A 9,589-nucleotide genomic window follows, 5' to 3' on the forward strand; every position below is an offset into this window, starting at 1 on the left:
TAGATATGATTGTTTGGGGTTACAGTTCCCTGTAAACTATAATGATTGAGAGGCCTCCCAACAACCTAGTCATCACACCAAAATTTTGTATCCTGACCATTACCTATTTGACTTCAAGCCCTTCCTAAGCCAATGAATCCCTTTAATTAAACTTTTTCAAGTCCATGAATAAGAGAGTTTTCATACTCCAAAAGTTCAACCCTCTACTATATTTTGAAAGCATTATTTTAGCCCATAGAGAATTTTAATTTTTCTAGTGTCTCCATGTATATTTAACTCGAAAGGTTTTATTAACTAAGGGTTCATTTGGTTCATAGACAGGACTGGGATCAAAATTGGAATCACCTATTCTTAATGCTTGTTTGGTTCGGTTGAGAATCAATATCGGATTCCAATTGTTAATGTTAGGTCCATTGGGAGTTGGAATCAAAATCAAATAAAAATTTTCAATTTTTTTATTTTATTTTTACTATATTAATATTTTAATAATATATAATTATTATTTTATAATACTTTGTTATTATTATTTTATTAGCATTTAATAATTAATATCTTATTATTTCATTATTAATAATTATATTATAATAATATTTTATTTATACTTAAATATTATTATTACTTTATAAATAATATCTTTGCTTTTTATTGTTAATTTATTAATATTCTATTAAATTAATATTATTTTATTAATATTTTACTAATATTTTATTTTATTTTAATTATTAATATATTATGATTTTATTGTTCTTATCATATTATTACTTTCATAATATTTTATTATTTAATTATTAATAGTTTATTATTATTTCATGAATTATTTATTAATATTTTATTTATACTTTATTATTATTATATTTAATAATTAATACTTTTGTTTTTTATAATTAATTTTATTAATATTTTATTGTAGTACTATTATTTCATTACTATTTTACAATATTTTTCTTATTAGTTTATTAATATTTTACTATTTTATTAATATTAGGGTTTGGAGGGTTTTGTCATGAATTCTATTTCTTGATAGACTCTGGAATGGAAATCCCATTCCCCCAAGAATGGGAATCAGACTCCAATTCCTATCAAACAAACAGTTAGAACTGGAATGGGTCATTCCAATTCAGATTCTAGGCACCTATTCTAGAAAACTAAACAGACCATAAGTTTGTATCTCTCAAACCAAGTTCTCCATATCTTTTTGGACAAATATCTTGCTCCCAACTAACATGGTAGGACTGCTGAAAAGAGTTCCACAAGTATTCCTTCTTAAAACAATCAATTATTTTAGATACCTCTTTGGGAATCTTGAAACTTTAGACCACATGATTTGGCATTGCTTCTATAACACTTCGAACAAGGGTGTGCTTACCCACCAAAAAGAGAGAGAGAGAGAGAGAGGAGAGAGAAAGAGAGAGCATTATTTTTCCAAGAAGTTATATTCAACTTCACCCTATCAAGAAGAGAAACAAAAATAGATTTGTAGGCCCTAGCTGTAAAAGTTTGCATGCTTAAAATTGTTACACCCGCTTGATCACAAAAGTCAATATTTAAAGCTCTCTAGTATGTTACACTGAAACTTCACACACAATAGGTAAATCATCTGTAAAGAAAATATGGGATAGTGGAGTAGTACAAGCTAATTTGCAAGGCTTCAAATACTTATCCTCAACTGTTTTATTCAAGAAACCTAATAGGATTTCCAAACCGAGGATTAATTGGAAAGAGGCTGTTTTAATGCATCACATAATTAAGTTACACCATATAATCTTATGATATGCTTTCTCAAGGTCAACTTTTAGACCTACATATCCTACCTAACACTACTTTCTAAAGAAATGATTTATTTCATGCATGATCCCAATATCGTCTTGCAATACTCCTTCCTGGCAAAAAAGCCATTTTAGATTTGTTAGCAAGGATTTTTGTGACCACTTTATATATAGTATTACATAAACTAATTGGCCTATAGTGGGTCACTTTCTCTAGAAATTATTGTTTTGGGATTAAAGTTATTAATGTTTTATTTAATTTGCATGGGAATTTCTCTAGTTTCAAAGATTTCGAGGATAACATTTTTTATAGTGGTGCCTATAAGATCCCAATATTTAATAAAAAACTATAAAAAACTCTGTTGTTAACCCATCTTGACCTAGAGTTTTATTCCTTAGGAGATGCCAAAACTCCATTGTTACAGATTTTGAAAATGATTGTTAAACAAATCCATTACCTATTAAGGATTTTGGATCCATTGATCATTTTTAATAGTTGTAAATTTTATTCGAACTCCTCCTAAGAGATATCAAATGAAAAAAATATGTATTTAAATCAATTCCCCTAAGCCATTGGATTCTAGATTTTTGTAACCACAAGAGCTCATTTTGTTTAAGAATACTTAAATTTCACCTTGCAAGAATTTTTGAAGATTCCTAAGTGATGTAGCACGATCCGGGCACTCCTTGCTGATTGCTGACTGGCTCCTTGTTGGCAATGGATGGCACCTGAGAAGATGAAAGGAGGGATTCCCGGGGATTTTACCCTGTGGGAATACTCTGATGCTTAAGTTAGTATTGTGTGCAGGAAGCAAAGAGAGAACGAAGGCTAAGATTGTAGGTCGTGCTTTATCACTATACTCGAGAGATTAGAGGTCTCAAGAAGAAGTTTCTCTTCTGCCCTGAGGGATTTTATAGGGGCACTCTTGTGAGATCGGGCATAACCGCCACTGGGCCCCTGCCACAGCCGTTACCTGCCAGGGCTGCGCAGGTGGCCGTTGTGACACACACCTTGCCCGGGTGAGTGACACGTCTCCAAAGTGACAGGCATGCCTCTGCCTGCTGAGAGACGTGGGTGCAGACTATCGAAAGGACAGGGACTGCGCCGTCAGTTAGGGACATGGCGCAGTCTGATTGGTACGACCTATTGGATCGAAGCTTCTTGAGGAATGCTCGTGCGGCCCATTTGCGAGCTACTTTGCAGCGAACTCGGAATACTTCAGAAGTGCCCTTAATAGAATTGGTCATCGGGATGACTTGTCTGCTTGGGAGCTCAGGCGAGCTGGTTTTCTTAGCTTGCAAGCTAAAGTTGCCTCGGAATATCCCTTTAGAGGTAGCTCGGGGAACCTGGAGCTCGCATCGTGGCGAGCTCCTCCTTTTGCGCGCTACGGTGTAGCGAGCTATGGTGTAGCGAGCTGCTTTATGGGCCCGTTACTTAGTTGTACTGGACCACAATGCTGAGTTGTCGCTTACGTTGAGTCAGTGTCCACGTGTCATCGTTTCATAGGTCGGGTCAAATCATCCTTCATCAATTCCCCCCCACTCCTCGGGCTAAGAGTATCGCCTTAGCGCGGGGAGTTTATGAAGAGCGATGGACTGATTTGACCGAAATTCAAACTTGATTGACTATCCCCATTAAATGCATTTGCGGGAATCAAGAGATCTTCTGACTTCTCTGACTTTTCGGATTCTGAAAACGTGCTGAGGTGGCCTTTAATTCCGAACGTCGTGCGGCTACAACTACCTTAATCATGGAAGATGTGCCGCCAATCGCCTTCGGTTTTCAGAAGGCATGCGGTCAGGGCGCCCGTGGACCGTTGGATCTGCTTTGATCCGTGCCGTCAGTTTGAAAGGATGGGGACTATAAATAGGGGGCCCCCTCGGGCCCTATCTCCTTCCACGCCATCTTGCTGTCTTTGGATTCTGAGGTCGCGTACTTCGCCTAGTCTACTCGAGTTCCTCAGTTTGCTCCGTTCCGTCTACTCTGGTGAGTCCCAATCGCCGTCAGCCATGTCTGGGTACCCATGCCATACCTATCACAGGGGCGATAGCCAGGATGATGATGCTCCCTCGAGCTCGGGAGGAACCTGGGAGCAGATCCCGGAGGCTCGGGAGGCCTCTGGCGACATGGCGTCTACTTCTAGGGGGAGGGAACCTGATACCTTTGGCCCTTCCTTAAAGACAGCAGAGAGACTCAGGTCTTTGATCCTTTACTTTCGCCTCCCTAGGGACCTGGTTTACAGCCTCCCTACTGTCAACTTCCCCTGGGAGCATGGTCCCAATGACATAGTAATCTTTTAGGAACAGCTCGAGGCTGGCTTGCGTCTTCCCCTGCACCCCTTGATAGTGGAGGTGCTAAATCACTTCAACGTCACTATTGACCAGCTTCATCCCAATGTCGTTCGAAACATGGTTGGGACTATATCTTTGTGTCACGAGTACTGCCTTCCTTTGGACCTTGACATTTTTGTCTCTATCCTTTGTATAAAGAATGCTGCTCTTGGGGTTCCTCCAGATAGGCGCTTTTATTACCTCTCTCCCTGTCGCGGCTATAAACTCTTGTACGAGCTGCCGAATAAGATTTCCGCCTGGAAGCGGGACTACTTTGTGGTCCGTAACCCCGAGGGGTGGCCCTTTCCCACTGCTTGGAGGGGCGCCATCCAGGACCCCGGGGCCGAGCTGGACCCTGAGATTCGGAAAATGATGCTGTCCTGGGCGTCGGTAGGCTTCCTTTCCTCGGACTACTTGGCCGAGGAGAAGCTCGTGCAAGCAGGCTTGAGCCCGGGTAGGTCGGCCCTTTAGGTCGCGTAGTGCCTTATGACTATTGTGTACACATGTATTTTGTTTCTTGTTGGACTAATATCTTGTGGTCTTTTAGCAGCCATCATGTCTAGTGCCGATTCGCGCCGCCTTCTCTCGGGCAGCCAGAGACGCCAGGTGAAGAGGACGCGTCCCGACCGGACCCCTCCTTTGGGAAGCACTGAGTTCGGGTCTGCCGAGCCGGTCCTACCCTCTCCTCCGCCCGAGGTTCCGATGCGCCTTCCTGAGGGGACTAGTGGGATTAACCCTGGGGGAAACGAGCTCCCTCAGCTGGAGGAGGCCCCCTTTAACCCCCTTCAGCCCCGTCCTTACCCCTGGTTCCCTGTGGGAAACTGGGAAGGGGTAAATGATTATCTAGTAGCTCGACGGAGGAGTCGGAAGGCAATCAATAATGATAGGATCGCTCAGTGGGGAAACATGGAGCCTGGGGATCTCTCCGCGTTCGCCTCTGCCCATTGCATGGTGGTAAGTGGCCGTTTTCCCTTTTTCTCTCTTGTTTTGCCCTTTTCCGCTGTCTTCTGATCTTCTTATTCGTCGATAGGTAAATTCCGCCATCCATGCCATGGCTCTCCAGATGCGGATCCATCGCGTTGACGCCCTCGACCAGCGGGCTGCCAACCAGAAGCTCCAGGTTGAGCTCGACCGGATTCGGGGCGAGCTCCATCACACCCGCAAGGGGAGCAAGTCTCAGGAGCTGCTCGTCCACGACCAGGAGGCTCAAATCGCTCGGCTTACTGAAGAGAGTGCACGTTATAGGGAGGAATCGTCGAGGATAGTGGGGGAGAGGGAGCTCCTCAGGCAGCAGGTGCGGGACTTGGAGTCCACTCTTCTGAATCGGACCCAAAACTTTCATCAGATGGGGGAAGCTGAGCGAGAGAAAGCGGTCTGGGATTTTAAAGACTCCCAGGAATTTCATGACCTCCAGGCGGAGCATGGTTCGGGTTCGTACCACTCAGGGTTTAAGCTCTGCCGTTGGCTGGTTCGGAAGAAGTTCTCCGGGCTCAACCTCGACGGCATTACTATGAAAGGTTTGTCCCCTGAGACAACAGAACAAGCGGATGAAGAGGAGCCTGACTCTCTAAAGGACGAGGAGGCGGATCCTTGAGGTGGCATTTCTCTGGGCTTCTGGTGGCTTCCGGGTGCCGTAAACCCGGTCTTTCACAAGTTTTTGGTTGGGCAGTTGTGCCCTACGATGATCAAACCTTTCCTGAGCTATTTAGCTCAATTAATGCACTTGTTATTTTCCTTCTCTACTCTTTCATTTTTTTTTTTTGACAATGAAAGTTTCTTCCTTCTTCTGAGTATGATGAACTCCCTTTATTTTTGCTAAAGCGATCTCATCATTTGAGCTATTAAAGTTACATACCCGAAGTAGGACTCTTTGTTACGTTTAAGGCCTCTGTGGTATACCGCGAAGTGATTACTACGTATGTCCGAACTAAGTATTGGTTGGTTATTCCTCAGTTCGACCAACGTATCGAGACGAGCTATGCTTTGTAGGGTTTGAACCCGAGCTGCTTATGCTTTTGATATTTCATACCTTGCCTTCGCCACTGAAGTGGTTATCTTTCTTCACGCCGAGGTCTTTGTTAGCTCAGTGTTTTGGCCCTTAGGCTGAAGGAGTGGCTCGTGGCCCACTCGCGGAGTTTGCCCATGCCATAGGGGCGGTTGGGTCCTATCGTGCCGAGGTCATATTAGCTCGGTATTCTGGCCCTTAGGCTTAGGGAGGGACCCGTAGTCCGCTCCTGGATTTCTCCTAGGCCGAAGTGGCAACTGGGGTCTTCTTGTGCCGAGGTCATGTTAGCTCGGTATTCTGGCCCTTAGGCTTTGGGAGTGGCTCATGGCCTACTCGATTCTTACAGATAATATTGCCTCAAGTTGACAATATTCCATGCTTGAGGTACTTGTTTCCCTTCGAGGGTCTCGAGCTCGTATGTTCCTTCCCCGAGCACTCGTTTCACTCGGTAAGGACCTTCCCAGTTGGACCCGAGCTTGCCAGCGCCGGGCTCAGGCACCATAACTTTACGAAGGGCCAGGTCACCAACGCAGAGGTTTTGCTTCTTGACCCTGGCGTTATAGTACCGAGCTACTCTCTGCTGGTAGGCTGCGGTCCTAATGTACGCGAGGTCCCTTACTTCGTCGAGTAGGTCGAGGTTGGTACGTAGCTCATCTTCGTTTGTTTGATCACTGTATGCTTCTAGGCGCAACGTAGGTATTTCAATCTCTGCGGGGATCACTGCTTTGGTGTCGTAGGTGAGATTGAAGGGTGTTTCTCCCATGGCGGTCTTCTCCGTGGTCCGATAGGCCCATAGGACAGTGGGTAGTTCATCTACCCACAATCCTTTAGCTCGGTCTAGCCGTGCCTTTAGTCCGCGGAGGATGGCTCTGTTCGTGACTTCTGGCTGACCGTTTGCTTGAGGGTGCGTGACTGAAGTAAAATTCTGTTGGATCCCCATGTCTCGGCACTAGTCTTGAAATTTGATGTCCTCGAACTGCTTGCCGTTGTCGGAGATCAGCACCCGAGGTAATCCGAAGTGGCACACAATGTTCTTCCAAAAGAAGTTTTGGACATTTTGGGCTGTGATCGTCACGAGGGGCTCGGCTTCTACCCACTTGGTAAAATAGTCCACTGCCACTACTAAGAACTTTCTTCCACCCGTTGCTGGCGGAAATGGCCTAAGTAGATCGATGCCCCACTGCGCAAAGGGCCACGGGCTGGTGAGATACTTGAAGTCGGCAGCGGGTTGGTGGTGAATATTGGCATGTCTTTGGCATTTGTCACATTTTCTGACAAGCTCAATAGCGTCTGCCTTCATTGTTTGCCAATAATACCCTTGTCGGAGTGCCTTTTGGGTGAGGGCCCTGTCCCCTAAGTGCCCACCGCATAGACCCTCATGGGTGTCGCGGAGTACGAGCTTGGCTTCGGTAGGTCGCAAGCAACGTAAGTAGGGAAGTGTGTAAGATCTCTGGTATAGTTGTTCATCTATCATGACATATTTGGTTGCCTGACACTGCACCCTTCTAGGTGCATTGCGGTCTGCAGGGAGGGTCCCGTGTAGCAAGAAGCTCGCGAGCGGGTCGATCCAGCTCGGCTCTGCTTGAACGACGGGAGCGGCCTCCTCTGCCCCCTGAGAATGCTAGGCCGAGAGGGGTCCTCTATGTACACGATTCTCATGGTGATGTCGCTGGTGCTGGCTAACCTAGATAGGGCGTCGGACTTGGCGTTCTCTGACCTAGGGATTTGTCTGATAAAGTGTGACTGGAAGTTGAGTAGGGCCTCTCTGACTTTGGCTAAGTAGGCGATCATGGTTGGCTCGCGAGCTTCGTACTCGCCGGTGACCTGGTTGACCACAAGCTGGGAGTCGCTGCAGATAACGATGTGCTTGGCTTTTACTTCTCTGGCTAGAGCTAGTCTAGCTATCAATGCCTCGTACTCCGCTTCATTGTTAGATATCGCGAACTCGAAGCGTAGCGCGTACCCCAATTTCGTGCCACTTGGGCCATGCAAAACTATCCCGGCTCCGCTGCCCTGTTGGTTTGAGGAGCCATCTACGTGAAGGATCCAGGGCTCCTCATCCCAGCTTAGGCTTGGTCGAACTAGGAGAGATGCCACACTGGTTACTACCTCACGGGGCTCGGACTCGACCGGCCTGGGAACTTCGGGCTCACCTGAATTGGAAGCCTCGTGCTCAACCGGCGTGGGGGCTTCAGAGTTGAATGTGCACTCGGCGATGAAATCTGCTAAGGCTTGGGCCTTAATGGCAGTTCATGGCTTGTACTGGAGATCATACTCGCTGAGCTCAACGGCCCACTTCGTCAACCGACCAGAGACCTCGGGCTTAAGTAAGACTTGCCTCAAAGGTTTGATAGTGAGAATGATGACAGTGTGAGCCTGGAAGTTCGGGCGGAGTTTCTGAGCTGCAATTATCAGTGCGTACGCTAGTTTTTCTTTCTCCGGGTATCTCGTCTCTACTCCCTGCAATACTTTACTAACATAGTAGATGGGTCGTTGAACCCAATCTACTTCCTTTATTAGTACCGAACTGACCACTTCGTCGCTCGCCAAGAGGTACAGTTGTAAAACGCCGCCCTCTTCGGGCCGGGATAAGATCAACACACTAGCGAGGTATTTCTTGAGCTCGTCAAATGCGAGCTGATAGTCTTGGGTCCACTCGAACCCTTTGCTCTTGATTGCCTTAAAGAACGGCAGACAGCGGTCCACCGATTTAGACATGAAGCGGCTCAGGGCGGCTACGCGACCATTCAACCTCTGAACCTCCTTCAAATTACGGGGTGGTCTCATGTCTAAGATGTCCTTAACCTTATCCGGGTTGGCTTCAATGTCGCACCGGTTAATGATGTATCCTAGGAATTTACCCGAGGTCACACCGAACACACTTGTTTGGATTCAATCTCATATTAAACTTACGCAAAATTTCAAAAACAGAATGCAGTCTTGTACTAATTCATGTGAGAATTGAGTTTTGACGACCATGTCGTCTACATAGCATTCTACTTTTATGCCGATTAACGGTGCAAACAATTTATTTATAAGCCTTTGAAAGGTTGCCCCTGCGTTTTTCAACCCGAAGGGCATTACCTTGTAACAGTATAGGCTAAATTCAGTGATGAAGGCAATCTTTTCTTCATCCGCCGGGTCCATCTTGATTTGGTTATAGCCCGAATAGGCGTCCAAGAAACTTAGCAACTCATGCCCTGAGGTCGCATCCACCAAACGGTCGATTCTGGGGAGCAGGAAGTAGTCTTTCGGGCAAGCCCGGTTCAGGTCGGTATAGTCGACACACATGCGCCACTTGCTGTTGGCTTTCTTTACCAGGACGGGGTTGTCTACCCAGCTCGGGTAGTGGACTTCTCTTATGAAGTCCGCTACAAGGAGCTTCTCGACCTCCTCGTCGACCGCTTTCCATCATTCTGGGGCTAGGTTGCGTTTCTTCTGTCTAACGGGCCTAACTACAGGATCAGTGTTAAGCTTGTGAGTTATG

The sequence above is a fragment of the Nelumbo nucifera genome, chromosome 3, assembly GCF_055504915.1.
Source record: "Nelumbo nucifera cultivar China Antique chromosome 3, China Antique-T2T, whole genome shotgun sequence".
Lineage (NCBI taxonomy): Eukaryota > Viridiplantae > Streptophyta > Magnoliopsida > Proteales > Nelumbonaceae > Nelumbo > Nelumbo nucifera.